Source organism: Podarcis melisellensis, assembly GCF_964234715.1.
Source record: "Podarcis melisellensis genome assembly, chromosome: 17".
NCBI lineage: Eukaryota > Metazoa > Chordata > Lepidosauria > Squamata > Lacertidae > Podarcis > Podarcis melisellensis.
Window position 1 is genome coordinate 20,482,767 of NC_138534.1, and position 14,633 is coordinate 20,497,399.

The window sequence follows — 14,633 nt, forward strand, 5'->3', positions numbered from 1 at the left end:
AAAAAAAACCCAAAAACAAACAAACCCTTGCTTTATCACTTCAACAATGGTGGCAATGTTATTTCTGGTGCAAACAACTACCGTATTTTTTGCTCTATAAGACTCACTTTTTCCCTCCTAAAAAGTAAGGGGAAATGTGTGTGCGTCTTATGGAGCGAATGCAGGGTGCGCAGCTATCCCAGAAGCCAGAACAGCAAGAGGGATTGCTGCTTTCACCACGCAGTGATCCCTCTTGCTGTTCTGGCTTCTGAGATTCAGAATAATTTTTTTCTTGTTTTCCTCCTCCAAAAACTAGGTGCGTCTTGTGGTCTGGTGCGTCTTATAGAGCGAAAAATACGGTTGTCACTTTTCTTAGCTTGGTTTATGCTTCCGTTGTCAGGGATATTTGGTCCATGAAGACCTTGAGCTGGTTACTCCAATACAGGCTCGTTCCACAGCCTGGAATGAGAACTGCAGGACTGACCCTTCCATGAGGCAGAGTCAGGCAGCTGCCTCAGGCGGCAAATTCTGAGGAACTGGAAGTGGCTAGACATCTGTGCCATGCGGTCTAGGATCGGAGAAGGGAAGCAGCCCCCACCATTCCTCCTCACTCCAGCCCCTGACAATAGGGTTGCCATATTTTAAGAGGTAAAAATTCAGACACAAAAAGTTGTTGAGCTATTTTACACACTTTTTAAAAAAACACACGCAAAACCTCAAAATGCAGGATATTTGCTTTAAAATGTCAAATACCCCCCGCCCCCAAATGGGCATGTAGGGACCAGAATCTGGCCAGAATTGCTGGGATATATTTCCTAGCTAGTTTATAGGTGGCAAATCTTGTGCTGATGGAAATGCAAAATATTTGGTGCGGGGTTTCCGTTTTTGTTTCAAAATGTGATTAAGCGCCCAAAAGAAGACATGTCCGGGAATTCCCAGATGTATAAAAAGGTAAAGGAGACCTGACAGTTAAGTCCAGTCACGAACAACTCTAGGGTTGCAGCGCTCATCTCGCTTTACTGGCTGAGGAAGCCAATGTTTGTCTGCAGACGGTTTTTCTGGGTCATGTGTCCAGCATGACTAAGCCGCTTCTGGTGAAACCAGAGCAGCGCATGGAAACGCCATTTACCTTCCCGCCAGAGTGGTACCTATTTATCTACTTGCACTTTGACGTGCTTTCGAACTGCTAGGTTGGCAGGAGCTGGGACCCAAAAAATGGGAGCTCACCCCTTTGTGGGGATTTGGATCGCCGACCTTCCAATCAGCAAGCTTAGTGGTTTAGACCACAGGCAACCCTAATTAAAAGGTGCAAGCAAAATGTTCAGCAGAGTCTGATGGACATTGTGATATAGATGAGGTGCTTCATTGGTACCCAGGTGTACTTTGCAGCGTTGGGGTGATTGTGGGATTTGAAATATTATTCAAGGCTGTGGTCAGCTGCCTCTGATGAACATATGGTGTTCCATATGCACACAGTCTTCCCTGTTCTCTTCAGTGAGTATGCAGATGTTTCATAGGTGCAACAGGGAATCCAGGTTCATTTCCACAACCCCACTCCAAATGGTTAGGTTTAATCTTTATTCTAGTTTACATGGAGACTGTACAGGGAGTGGTTCTGGGAATCCCACTCCCATCACATTATATTCAGGCTTTTAAAATAAGATCGGTGATGCTTTCACCATTAGTCCAAATTAGATTGCTTTTAAATTCCACAGACCATTCCTTCCCCAACCTGCCAATATTCATTGTCGGATTCTTCTGAAGGCAGCTGGCGTGATCATCTGAGGGACCAGAATTGCTGGGATATATTTCCTAGCTAGTTTATAGGTGGCAAATCTTGCACTGATGGAAATGCAAAATATTTGGTGTGGGGTTTTTGTTTTTGTTTCAAAATGTGATTAAGCACCCTTTTTTTGGGGGTGCATCAGCACAGGGAAATAAGCACCACTGATCCCTTTCAATATATATATTTTTGTCAATTAGCCATTGAATATAAGATCACATTATCATTTTCACTCAAATGAAAAGGTTTTCTTGCACTTCCTTATGATCAGATCTATCACTTCTGTCTTAATGTCTTTTATTATAATTAGATTGGTCAAATTTTGCCCCAAATATGCCACTTCTGGGTATGTTTTACCTCTGTCTGAGCACTATCTGTTCCAGCTATTACTTCTGTTTGTACATCCTTTATATCAATTAGTTCTAATTATTCCTTATATCCGGATGCTCTACATTGGCCAAATTTTCTCCAAAACTATGCTGCCTTTGGCCATCAACTCGAAATAAAAAATTAAAGTAGTCCAGTAGCACCTTAGAGACCAACTAAGTTTGTTCTAGGTATAAGCTTCTTTTATTTTGACTGCGTCAGACCAACACAGCTACCTACCTGAATTTGGGACCAACTGGTTGCAAGGGGGGCTAGGTATTCTGGCACAAACCTCTCAGGATCTGACAAAATGTGCTAGAACTATACTGAACATGTTGAGGCACAATGGATGGGACCATGTGCCATATGATCAGAACTCTCTCATGTTTCCTCTTATTGCTCACTGAAGGTCCTCAGCATACTTACCACTGTTGAAGATAACATCTGCTCTATTGCCTGGGTTGGAGGCGGTCAACAATGAGAGGAGGAATGCGAAGGAAAAGGTGTAAGACCTAAACTGATATCTGATAAGGTATAATCAAGGATTAATGTGCAGATAAAATATGGATTACATCGGCATTCCCAGAGATGATTGCTTACTTAAAATCTTAAAGGTCAGGTAAGAACTGCAGGATAACGCCCCCCTTAGAGGTTTTTGGTTAGCTTGTTTCTTAATAAAACACATTTCTGAGCTCATAGAACATGGAGAGAGACAATGCTCCAGTGTTTAACTCCTTGGTGCCAATGGAGGAAGCACATGGCAACATGACTTCACAATGGAGACAGGTCCTTGTGTCATACAGACTGTGAAGCTGTACTCACGGTGTTAAGTATAATTCGTTTCATTGACACAGAAATGGAAAATGTGTGTGTATTAATGAAGGTTTAAAATGAAAAAAATGGCTAAATATGTATTGCTATCATTGAGGTTTCCCGACAGTGGATTTCTAAGTGGACTCTGAGCTCTTGCCGAGTTGAAAATGAACTAACAATTGTTTTCTACTAGCTAACATGTGAGCGTTGTAACCTTAGATCAGATGACAAAGGTACTGAGTTGCAAATTCGCCGTATTGAAAGGGTGGCGGCTGTTAGTTTTTCTCGGAACGCAACAGAACAAAGCTGTCCAAGAAGCTACATAGCCTCGGGGAGACTAAAGCAGCCTGGAATAGGGGAGAGAGACACAGGTTTTTTTTTTTAATTTTTGGCATTACCTTTTATTTCTAAGATGCTGAACCTGTGCTGGACAGCATAAGACATTGTATGGATATTTTGGATGCGCCTTTGATACTTACGTTCTGTTTTTGAAGAGTTCTGCAGGTAACAGTTTGAATATTTTTATGGGTCCGGGCAATGATTTCTCCCAAAAAGAGTCAGTTCTTATGCTCCCAGCCACTTCAAACTGCACAATGTTAATATCTGCAATACACGTGAGGGTGGAAAAAGGATTTTGCAAACAAAACAAAACAGTTGTGGGTGAGGTGAAGCATCTTTTTTGCATGTAGAAGGTCGAATTCTTGGCATCTCCAGGACTAGGATCATCCCCTGATACTAGGTAGACACTAGTCAATGTAGTTAATGTTATAGAAAAAACCTGCTCCTTTTCCCTTATGGGGTATCCAAGCGCCCATATAGAGTCCTTAAGTGGGTTTCCTATCGGTAGGAGAAAATAACAGAGGCCAACCAGAGAATATTGAGAAGCAAAGCAGCTGGTAAGCCTGATCTTTATTAAACTGTTACAACAGGGTCCTTACTCACCATATGAAGGAGGAGGAACCCAGAGCAATGGTGTGCAAGTCCCTATATTGTCGTTTAGTCGTGTTCGACTCTTCCTGACCCCATGAACCAGAGCATGCCAGGCAATCCTATCTTCAGCCCCTATATAGACTTTTGAAATTGCCCACCCTGTAGCCCAAGACCACCCCCCAAAACATCATATATATATCACAGAAGGGGGCAGTCTACATCACAGGAGGTAGTCTGCAGCCAAAATCCTGTTTGCCAGGATATCTGTTAATGGTCACTGATTGCTTTACCTGGGCAGCCTGGCCATTCTTTTGTAAATACTTTAGTTCCTGATTCCAGGTCACAAGCGCAACCCATTCATACACAAATACACTCTTAAGACAGGTAAGCAAAAGACAACGGAGAGGCTTTCTCATTTCCTTCCTCCTTGCAGAGAAATATTTGAGGTCAATTTGGAAGAGTCAAAATGGTTTGGGAGAGTCAAAATGGCTTCAGGATTGCTCTCCTGTACTATTTCAGACACATGGTTTATATACTTATGTTTGTGTTTGCCTTGTACATTTACGAACGTTTATTTTATATTTCGGACCTTTCAATTCTTATAACAATAACATGCAGCCAGATGAACTGGTTCATTATGGTCTGGCTCATTATAAGGCAGGTTCCTATGTTTCTGCATTGCCCTAAGAGGAATGATTTTGCCTGGGGGTGGCGAAAGTGTGACATTGAATATTCCTCCCTCCCTCCCTCCCTCCCTCCCTCCCTCCCTCCCTCCCTCCCTCCCTCCCTCCCTCTCTCTCTCTCTCTCTCTCTCTTCCCTGGACTTCAGCTACATCAGTATAATTGAAAATAGTTTATTTTGAACGGAAAGGGTCTGACATACATGCAGTTCCATTTGAAAACCGGACGATAGCAATATAGGGGGTGCGAAATCGATATTTCACAGAGACGGAGGCAACCAAATGGAATAGAGCCCAGCTTGCCAAATGCCAAATGCCATGTACAGTGGGGTGGAAGGGCAAGAGAGAGAGCCCTGTGTTGCAAGTCGCACCCGCTCCCCCCTCCCCGTTGTTGTTTGCATCTATTTATTTATTTATTTTAAGGGGAGGAGCGCTTTGCAGAAGTCGAGTCCATTACCGAAATGAATGGATTCAATATCTGTGCAATGATGTGTTAAAAAACGAAAGAAACATCATTAAATGTCAGAGATGTTATTAACACATTTTCCTTCTTCTTACCCGAATGAAACAGGCATTATCTCACCAGGTAGCAGGCAACCTACTTGCTATTTGCAAGGAGCGTGACTTGGTGGCTGGGCTGTCCCCAGGAGGCCGGAGACAATGCCTGTAATAGTTATGCCCACATGCCTCTCCAGGCTACGCCTTCCTGTGTGTGCTCATACATACTCAACCATTGCTACACAAAAATGGCAAAAGAAATATACTTGTTATGCAGAAAACCCGCTGGTTGCCTATTTAAACCTGCATTAGGAAACCATGATTTTTGTGCAAATGCAGGCCATAAATCCCCCCCCCCATTCTATCCCCCCTACCCTTCTGCCAGTGAATAATGGAGTGAATCTGAGGATCAGCTACTGGAGAAAGGGCTTTTGTTAGTTACCAGCAAGCACAAAGCTTTTTACTACTTTCCAGGAGTGAGTTATACTTGGCCAGCTGCTTGGGCCTGGGTGGAAAGAAATTGGTCTTTCCCAGTTGCTTGGGCAGAAAAAACCATAAGGGTCTAAGTTGAACCACACCATGTAGTGGAAATGCGGAAGACAATTGTATTTTGAGGAGTTAGGTGGCATGTCCCTTTCCCTTTAACGTCCCCAGTTTGATTCTTGTGTTTCACACACCTGTCAGGAGTTTCTTGGGTTCTTCTGTGTTGCAAGTGCTGGCTGGATGCCTGGCTGCAGGTAGTGGGAGACTCTCGGCCGCTCTGTATTAGTTCCATCTCAGGGTCCTGGAATGCCAGGTACACTTGATTACATCAAGGCAGGCTATAAAAGCCATAGGTGTGTGGGGGTGGGGGCTGAAGAGCTTCTACCCAGATCAAAGGACCTGATGCTGGGAGACCGACGGTCGGGGTCTTTCTCCTGCTGCTCTACCTGGGGCTCTGGGCAGCTGAAGGGGAGATTGGGTAGCCCCTGTCGGGTGTGTTTTATTTAATGCTTTGCATGCCTGCTGTTTATTTGTTAATAAAACTGTTTTGGTTCCCCTTCCACCTCCTCATTCCTTTTGTCCTGATATCCTTGGAGAGAACTGCTGTACAGTGGTACCTCAGGTTAAGTACTTAATTCGTTCCAGAGGTCCGTAATTAACCTGAAACTGTTCTTAACCTGAGGTACCACTTTAGCTAATGGGGCCTCCTGCTGCCGCCGCGCCACTAGAGCACGATTTCTGTTCTCATCCTGAAGCACCATTTCTGGGTTAACAGAGTCTGTAACCTGAAGCATATGTAACCTGACGTGTATGTAACCTGAGGTACCACTGTATTTGGCAGCACACACCATGCCCTCACCCAAACCGTACACGATAAGGACATGTAAAACAAATGGCTCCCCCCCCAAAGAACCCTGGGAACTATAGTTTAAGGGTGCTAGGAATTATAGCTCCATGAAGGGTAAACTGCAGTTCCTGGGATTCTTGGGGGGAAACCATGAGCTTCCGGTGTGAGCGATGCCCCAATGCCTTCCGCATGCACTTTGCCAGGAAGATTTTGGGCATCACATGGCAGGACGGAGTCTCAAACACAGATGGACTTTCCCAAGCCCACATTTCCCAGCATGTTTGTGCTCCTGTCTCAGCAACATCTCCCCTGGTTTGGTCATGTTGACGGAATGGAAGGTGCCATTACCCTATGGGGAGCTGGCTTCAGGCACTAGGCCCATAGGAGGAGGAGGAGGAGGAGGAGGAGGAGGAGTTTGGATTCGATATCCCGCTTTATCACTCTGTGAGGTGAGTGGGGCTAAGAGACTTCAGAGAAGTGTGACTGGCCCAAGGTCACCCAGCAGCTGCATGTGGAGGAGCGGAGACGCGAACCCAGTTCCCCAGATTGCGAGTCTATCACTCTTAACCACTACACCACACTGGCTCTCATTGACAAAGATGTCTGCAAGCATGACATGAAGGCTGGCAACATCAACTCAGTTGATCTTGGCCCAGTAGAGCTGAAGGAGCGTCTCCACCCCCATCATTCAGCTCAGACACTAAGGTCCAACTCCAAGGGACTTCTGGCGGTTCCCTCACTGCAAGAAGTGAGGTTACAGGGAACCAGGCAGAGGGCCTTCCCGGTGGTGGCGCCCACCCTGTGGAATGCCCTCCCATCAGATGTCAAGGAAATAAACAACTATCTTACTTTTAGAAGACATCGGAAGGCAGCCCTGTTTAGGGAAGTTTTTAATGTTTGATGTTTTATTGTGTTTTTAATATTCTGTAGAGTGGCTGGATGAGTGCTCACTGGAAGGACAGATCGTGAAGCTGAGGCTCCAGTACTTTGGCCACCTCATGAGAAGAGAAGACTCCCTGGAAAAGACCCTGATGTTGGGAAAGATGGAGGGCACAAGAAGGGGGCGACAGAGGACGAGATGGTTGGATAGTGTTTTCTAGGTTACCAGCATGAGTTTGACCAAACTGCGGGAGGCAGTGGAGGACAGAGGTGCCTGGCGTTCTCTGGTCCATGGGGTCACGAAGAGTTGGACACGACTAAACGACTAAACAACAACAACAGAGTGGCTGGAGAAACCCAGCCAGATGGGCGGGGTATAAGTAATAAATTATTATTATTATTATGAACCCCATCGTGTGGGAATCCCTTGCCTGAACCCTGAACACAGTGCCTGGAGACAGACCATCAGTTTGTGTATCCACAGCAGTGACCAGACGACGAGGAGCACAGAGAGAAGAAACACCATGATGCATCTGTAACAGCGAAACTGGATGCCTTCATCAGCCCTAGCTGCAACAAAACATGTCTCTCCTGTATCGCTATTTCCAGCCACAGCAGGCGCTGTAACCTTCCAACAGTTTGACTTCACCTTTAAAGGAGCATTCCTCCATTGTCTCCCAAGACAGACAGTCAACAAAATCTATAGCGTGGATGTATCTTGCATCACTTCCTTGATTTTGAAGTGGGATAACAAATCGGTTCTAAACCAATTATTCATGGTCAGAGATCACATGTACCAGGGGAATTGTACTACGCCCATGGATTCCCCCCCCACCTGGAACTTATGGGAACTCAGTTCTGATACCTCTCAGGTAGGTGCCGTTGCCAGTGTGGTATAGTGGTTAAGAGCAGTAGACTCGTAATCTGGTGAACCGGGTTCGCATCTCCGCTCCTCCACATGCAGCTGCTGGGTGACCTTGGGCTAGTCACACTTCTCTGAAGTCTCTCAGCCCCACTCACCTCACAGAGGAAGGAAGGGAAAGAAGAATGTTAGCCACTTTGAGACTCCTCCTGGTAGTGATAAAGCGGGATATCAAAAACAAACTCTTCTTCTTCTTCTTATAAGAGAACAAGGGAGGTGTTCATGGTGAATTCTGGCACCTCTTTTTATAGAAAAATAGCACTGCATGCATTTCTACACCCCTGCTCACATGCTCCAGATTTGGCAGGTTTCCAGTCCTGTTCTGCACCAGGTAATGTGACAGGCTGCCCTTCTGTGTGTGAAATGGCTCTGAGAATGAGCAGCGGTGAAAGAAAACAAAGCTTTGTTAGGCAGCAAAGAAAATATGTTCTATAACAGTGTATGCAGGAGTTTCTTCTGTTTAGGGTGCCCTTGTCCGCATCTACTCAAAGAGTGAAAACGCTCTGCTCTTCTATTGGTAGCTGGTGCCTTTTTGAAGGCAAGCCTTTGAGGCAATCCTGAGTTAACCTCAGGGTGTGTGGTTTATTAATTGTTCTGTGGTCCTTCCCCAGTGCTAGCACATTCTTGCTTTCTGGAGGGGCTATACCGGAATTAAAGCTGGACCAGAGGAAAAACAACAAGCCAGAACATTTGTGATAGAAAAGCTATAGGATTTGAGTAGGCAGTTGCGGGATGTGCACTAATTGGAAACAAAGCCCAAAACTTTTGGAGGCACAAACTGTTTTGAAAGGGGATTGGGTATGTCATGACAGTATCATGAGCAGAAGTAATCATGAATGCACCATAAAAAGTGTTGGGATTTCATTCCTCTCCGTTGCAGGATGTGTGATTGTTTTCATCACATGTCTGTGTTGACATTCCATACTGTTGGAGTCATGAGAACGGAAGTTCAGTTACACCAGGGGTCAGCAAACTTTTTCAGCAGGGGTCCGGTCCACTGTCCCTCAGACCTTGCGGGGGGCGGGGGCGGACTATATTGTGTGTGGGCGGGGAAATGAACGAATTCCTAGGCCCCACAAATAACCCAGAGATGCATTTTAAATAAATGCACACATTCTACTCATGTAAAAACATGCTGATTCCTGGACTGTCCGCGGGCCAGATTTTGAAGGCGATTGGGCCGGATCCGGCCCCTGGGCCTTAGTTTGCCTACCCATGAGCTACATTGTTCCATTATGTTGTACTATTGCTTTTCTGCTCTCTCGGAGATGATGAAGGAGAGAGGAGCCATGTTTTCTTTTGTTCTGTTTTGTACATAATAAAGTAGCTTAGAAACTCACACCTCCAATGCCTAGCTTCTGCTTGGACTCTGCTTTTGTATTGCGGGCATACATCTTTGGATATATGTCGCAGGAGTCCTGTGTGACATGTGATCATGGCTCCTTCAAGAGCTTTCTTCCAGCTTCAGCTGCAGGCAGGTGAGCTATTTTGCCTGTAATAACTACCAATGAGTAAAATTGGGGGAGGGAGGGAAGGAGGAGCCAAAGTTTGAGTTGTCACACTTGAACAGGAAAACATTCCCTATAATCATCTCCCACAGAGATGCTACAGCTGTCACTTTCTGTTTGATGTTTAGAGCTACCATCTCTGTATTTCAAGATGGTCATTAGAAGAAATATTTTTAAAGGATTGGTGTGTGAGTTTTCTTTTTTCTTCTCCCTTTGCCATCCCCTCTTCCTTTTGTGTCATGTATTTTAGATGCCATTCCTATGGGCAAGGACTGTCTTGTCTTTATTGATCATACCTAAGCAACTGTGGAAGCCCTTTTGGCTGAAGAACAGGGTAAAAATACTTTCCATAAATAAATGAATGTGGAATATTTCAGCAGAAAGAAATAGTTATGGGAGACATAAATCCATTTATTGCAGCTGGAATATATTTTCCCCTTCTGGCAGGAGAGATAAATTGCCGCTAATGTGATACAAGACTGGTTTGATTATTTCATTGGATCAAATATATCATGCTGTTGCAAAATCTCTCCACTTTCAAGTTGAAATTAAATAATTTTAACCATGACCATAAGACATTATCATTTGCATATACTTCATCTCCAAGGAGACGTTTGATGTTACGTAATGCATAAGTATTTAATTGTTCTTCACATCACTCGAATATCAAATTATGTCCAAAATGGGGAGGATTCTCCAGGAAGATTGCAATGCTCTGATGAGGACAGGAATTAACAAGAAGTGAAAAACATTCAGAGGACTAGTTTGTTTCTTCTTGGACTTTGGGTTGGGTGAAGAAAGCAAGGGTGTGTACTGTACATGTTTGATTAGTTTTGAAGAATGATGATACAGTCCAAGAACACTTTAGAAAATCGTAGTTGGAAGGTTGATATGTCAATGACTGTTGAGGAAAAACTTTGTCAGGAACTCAAATTGAGAACGTGTAGATCTCATGGGATGATCTCAAGCATTGTGGGTTGGAAGTGAATACAGTATCTAGGTCAGAGATGGGGAGCCTGTGGCTGTCGAGAAGTTGCTAGACTACAATTCTCAATGTCCCTGACCAATTGGTGGGATTGTACAGTGTCTTCAATGCTCTTTAACTTCTCTTCAAGAAAAAAAAAAACCTGACATGGGCAATACCTGGAGTCAACCTTTAAAAAGAATTTCCTTACATTTTCTTCCTGAATGAAAATCCCTTCCCCTTCTCTCCTCCTCAGCCCAAAGCAACAGTTAAAGCGTTTTCTCCTTCATGGAGAGCACGTGTTGCGGTGGAGGCTGACAGGAAACTCCAAAGTTGTGGGGCGGGCTAATTGATCGTGGCCACTGTTGTGATTGGTCTTCCCTTGTTGGGAAGAAGTTAACGTTGCCATTTGATGATTGACAGCCAGAAATGCTAAAACTCCCTGCCCGAGGCATAGAACTTCCTCTTTTCGCCCCGTGCATCGGATTGCCCCCCCCCTATATTTAGGCTTGTTTGCTTTAACCTCGCTATGCCTGTCATGGGGTCGTCTGCTTTTGGGGCAGGGGCCCGGTAGGAATTTTGTCCACCTGGGTGATTGGCTGGGGCCATTTGGTTTTTGCCTACTGCGTAGCAAATCATCACAACTTGTAAGGTTGCGGTTAGGCATTGGTTTATGGTTTGGTTGGTTGGGGGACATGGATTGGCTGTGCCTGCCCCTCTAATGCTGCTGCTGCAAGGGATTCCGTTAAAGGAATACAGGGGCTCACTATTGCATTCGTCCAACCCTGTCAAGGGGCTAGGGCCATACAAGAGCCCCTGGTTGCATTTGGGGAGGGCTGAGGGCAGGTTCTCTGCTCCGTCGCTACCCCCAAGTGTGTACCCCTTTTCTGACTTTCGCAGGCATGCGGAATGTCAGTCTGTCCCCCACGGTGGGGGCAGATAGTCGCAACCAATGCCTAAGCAACCACTCACATGTTTGTATTTTAATAAAGTTGTGGCCAAAATTATGCCAAAAACCTCAAACAAAATTTCTGTGTGATGTGTGAGTTATTTGGGGTGGCCCTGGGGCCCTTGACACACAAGTTTCTATTTTCTTTTCAAACAGTTGGAAAGAATGAATTGCAGCACAATCCTAACCAGACCTACTCAGAAGTAAGTCCTGCTGAATTCAGTGGGGCTTAGACCTAGGTAATTTAAAAGCTTTAAGCTTGTTTCTTCCTCGGTTTCATTCTGTTCTTCCTTGATGGCTGCAACTTGAAAATCAGGAAACTGAAGACAATCTGTTCCCGGTTGGTTCAAACCTTTTTGGCCATTTTCCCAGTGATGCGATTGCCTCCACTATTAGTGGTGCATGTTTACGTGAGCTAATGCCTTGTGATGTGCAAACACCAAGGAAATATTATCTGATGCCTCTGTGCTGGGAAGAGTTAAATCTTTTTTGACAATTCAATAGTTCCCTTTGGGTCTTCACAAATGGCACCTGTTGTTGAAGTCAATAGAGCTTACAATTTAATTTCATCTGCCTGCAAACAATCTCTCTCATTAGGGGGTGAAATGATGATAGAATTCACTGAGGCATGCAGTTTCGCCTTCTTGAGGGCACTACGTAAGTACAGTCATCATTTTCAACAAAGGGAGGCACAATTATCCTGGAAACCGATTGTAAGGAAGACAAAATCTGCGGGGGGAAAAAGAGAAGGACCATAAAAAGTCGGGCTCTGCAATTTTGCTACATTTGTTGCTCAATGCCAATTTGCAGTGTAATTATTGTGTTTAACAGGATCTGGAAATGTAGCAGTCTAAATGACAGGTAAATGGCTTCTTCTTTCTTTCTCCCTTTTATCTTAACATTAGTGCTGAACTCGACGGCTCGGGCAGTACATATTCATGTGAGGTTTTCGCCAGGATGAAGGCAGTCTTTTCTTCTGGGCTCCTCATTTCGCATATTGCGTCTTCAGTGTTTTCTAAAGGAGGAGAAAAAACAGACACCTCCCAAAAAAAGAAAGGAGAGATATTAGGCAGGCCAGTCCTCAAAGTTCTTGAAATCAAGGAAGTGTTTGTCAGAACCACATACTTGGAATGCTGCAGTTATGTCTTTTAGCCTGGCTTTGGGAAAAGGCAAACTTTTTGCAGCTGAATTGGGGATTGTAATGGACTGCACTTATTTCCAGTACTGGTTGATGGGCTCTGTCAAATCTCTGACTGTCAGGGTCTTATGTGATGCTGCTACCAGAGACCTTGACTTATGTCTGCCTTCCTGCACCTGTTATGCCTTTTTTGACCAGCCTGGTGACCTGATAAGTCAGTGACAGCTTTAGTAGGTCCAGAAAGGAAATGGAAAATGGATTTACTGCCTTGGTTTCTACAATAGCGACTAGTTATCTTCCAATGGCTGTGCAATTCTGCTTCCCAAAAACTGTTTTCGTCATGAATACTGCAGTTCAAAGTGTTTCTTCTGTGAGATCCCTTTGATGCAGGACGTCAACATTGCTTGGGTTCACGACATGTTCATCGATAGTTCCCAATTTTCCATCATGTGTGTGTCTTGGAAACGAAGTCCACATCATAGTTCACTATGGCCTATAACCTGCTGAATTAAAGGCTTGCCTCATTCCCTCATAAGCACCTTGATTCCGTTTTATTAGTACAAGCGGCGGGCAAACTCTAAAGAAACTTGAAGACAACAGCTGAACTGAGGAAAGAAAACCAACGCCTGTAGGATCCTGTTCTGAAACATATTCTCTTTACCAGGGCCGGATTTAGGTTTGATGAGGCCCTAAGCTACTGAAGGTAATGGGGCCCTTTATATGTCCAGCTGTCCTTTGTCAACAACAAATTGTAACTGTTTTCTTGTGTTGAATATATAATAATAATAATAATAATAATAATAATAATAATAATAATAATAATAATCTATTTGTACCCCGCCCATCTGGCTGGGTTTCCGCAGCCACTCTGGGAGGCTTCCAACAAAGATTAAAAATACATTAAAATGTCACACATTAAAAACTTCCCTGAACAGGGCTGCCTTCAGATGTCTTCTAAATGTCTGGTAGTTGTTGATCTCTTTGACATCTGGTGGGAGGGCGTTCCACAGGGCGGGTGTCACTACCGAGAAGGCCCTCTGCCTGGTTCCCTGTAACTTGGCTTCTCGCAGTGAGGGAACGATGGGGGTGGAGATGTTCCTTCAGGTCTACTGGGCCGAGGCTGTTTAGGGCCTTAAAGGTCAGCACAAACACTTTGAATTGTGCTCGGAAACGCACTGGGTGCCAACGTAGGTCTGTCAGGACCGGTGTTACATGGTCTCGGCAGCCACTCCCAGTCACCAGTCTAGCTGCCGCATTCTGGATTAGTTGTAGTTTCTGGGTCACCTTCAAAGGTAGCCCCACATAGAGGGCATTGCAGTAGTCCAAGGGTCGTAGCTCATTGGTAGACCATCTGCTTTGCATTCAGAAGGCCCTTGGTCCAATTCCCAGCATCTCCAAGAAGGGCTGGGAGAGACCTCAGTCGGAAACCCCTGAGAGTCACTGCCAGCCAGTGTAGACACTCTCTCTACTGTGTCTTCAGAACAGCAATGAAGGAACAAGATTGTGAAGAGGTGGACTTGCGCATACTATGGATTCTGTGACTATTTAAGCTGAGGCTAGCTGCTTTTTTTAAAACAGAGGGAAACAAAGCTTAAAGTTGGACTGCTGGACTGTAACTCTCCTCATCCCTGACCATTACCATGCTGGCTGCAGCTGAAGGGAGTTGAAGTCCCAGAACATCTGGAGGACCATGATTTAGTCCCCCTCATATGTGCGAATAAGAACTTATTTACACAGTTACAAGAGATGGCAACTCCTAAACTTGCTCTGTTGTCCAATTTGTTCAGATCAAGCTGCCAGCTATAGATATTTGCAGTCAAATCCTATGCCTTGTTATTGACTTGTTTTTATGTACCGTATATACGGTACTCGTGTATAAGCAGACTTTTTCAGC

General features: G+C 44.7%; 1 long non-coding RNA gene across 2 annotated transcripts; it reads left to right on the plus strand.

Annotated features, from left to right (window-relative positions):
- Nucleotides 1–4,208: 4,208 nt before the first annotated feature.
- LOC309360427 lies at nucleotides 4,209–13,274 on the plus strand. 2 transcript variants are annotated; one of them, XR_014164137.1, is made up of 3 exons: nucleotides 4,209–4,255; nucleotides 11,758–11,840; nucleotides 12,507–13,274. It is a non-coding gene; the product is annotated as an uncharacterized lncRNA (long non-coding RNA). The 2 variants fall into 2 exon arrangements; XR_014164138.1 differs by lacking the exon at nucleotides 4,209–4,255 and having other exon boundaries at nucleotides 11,713–11,840.
- Nucleotides 13,275–14,633: the final 1,359 nt, after the last annotated feature.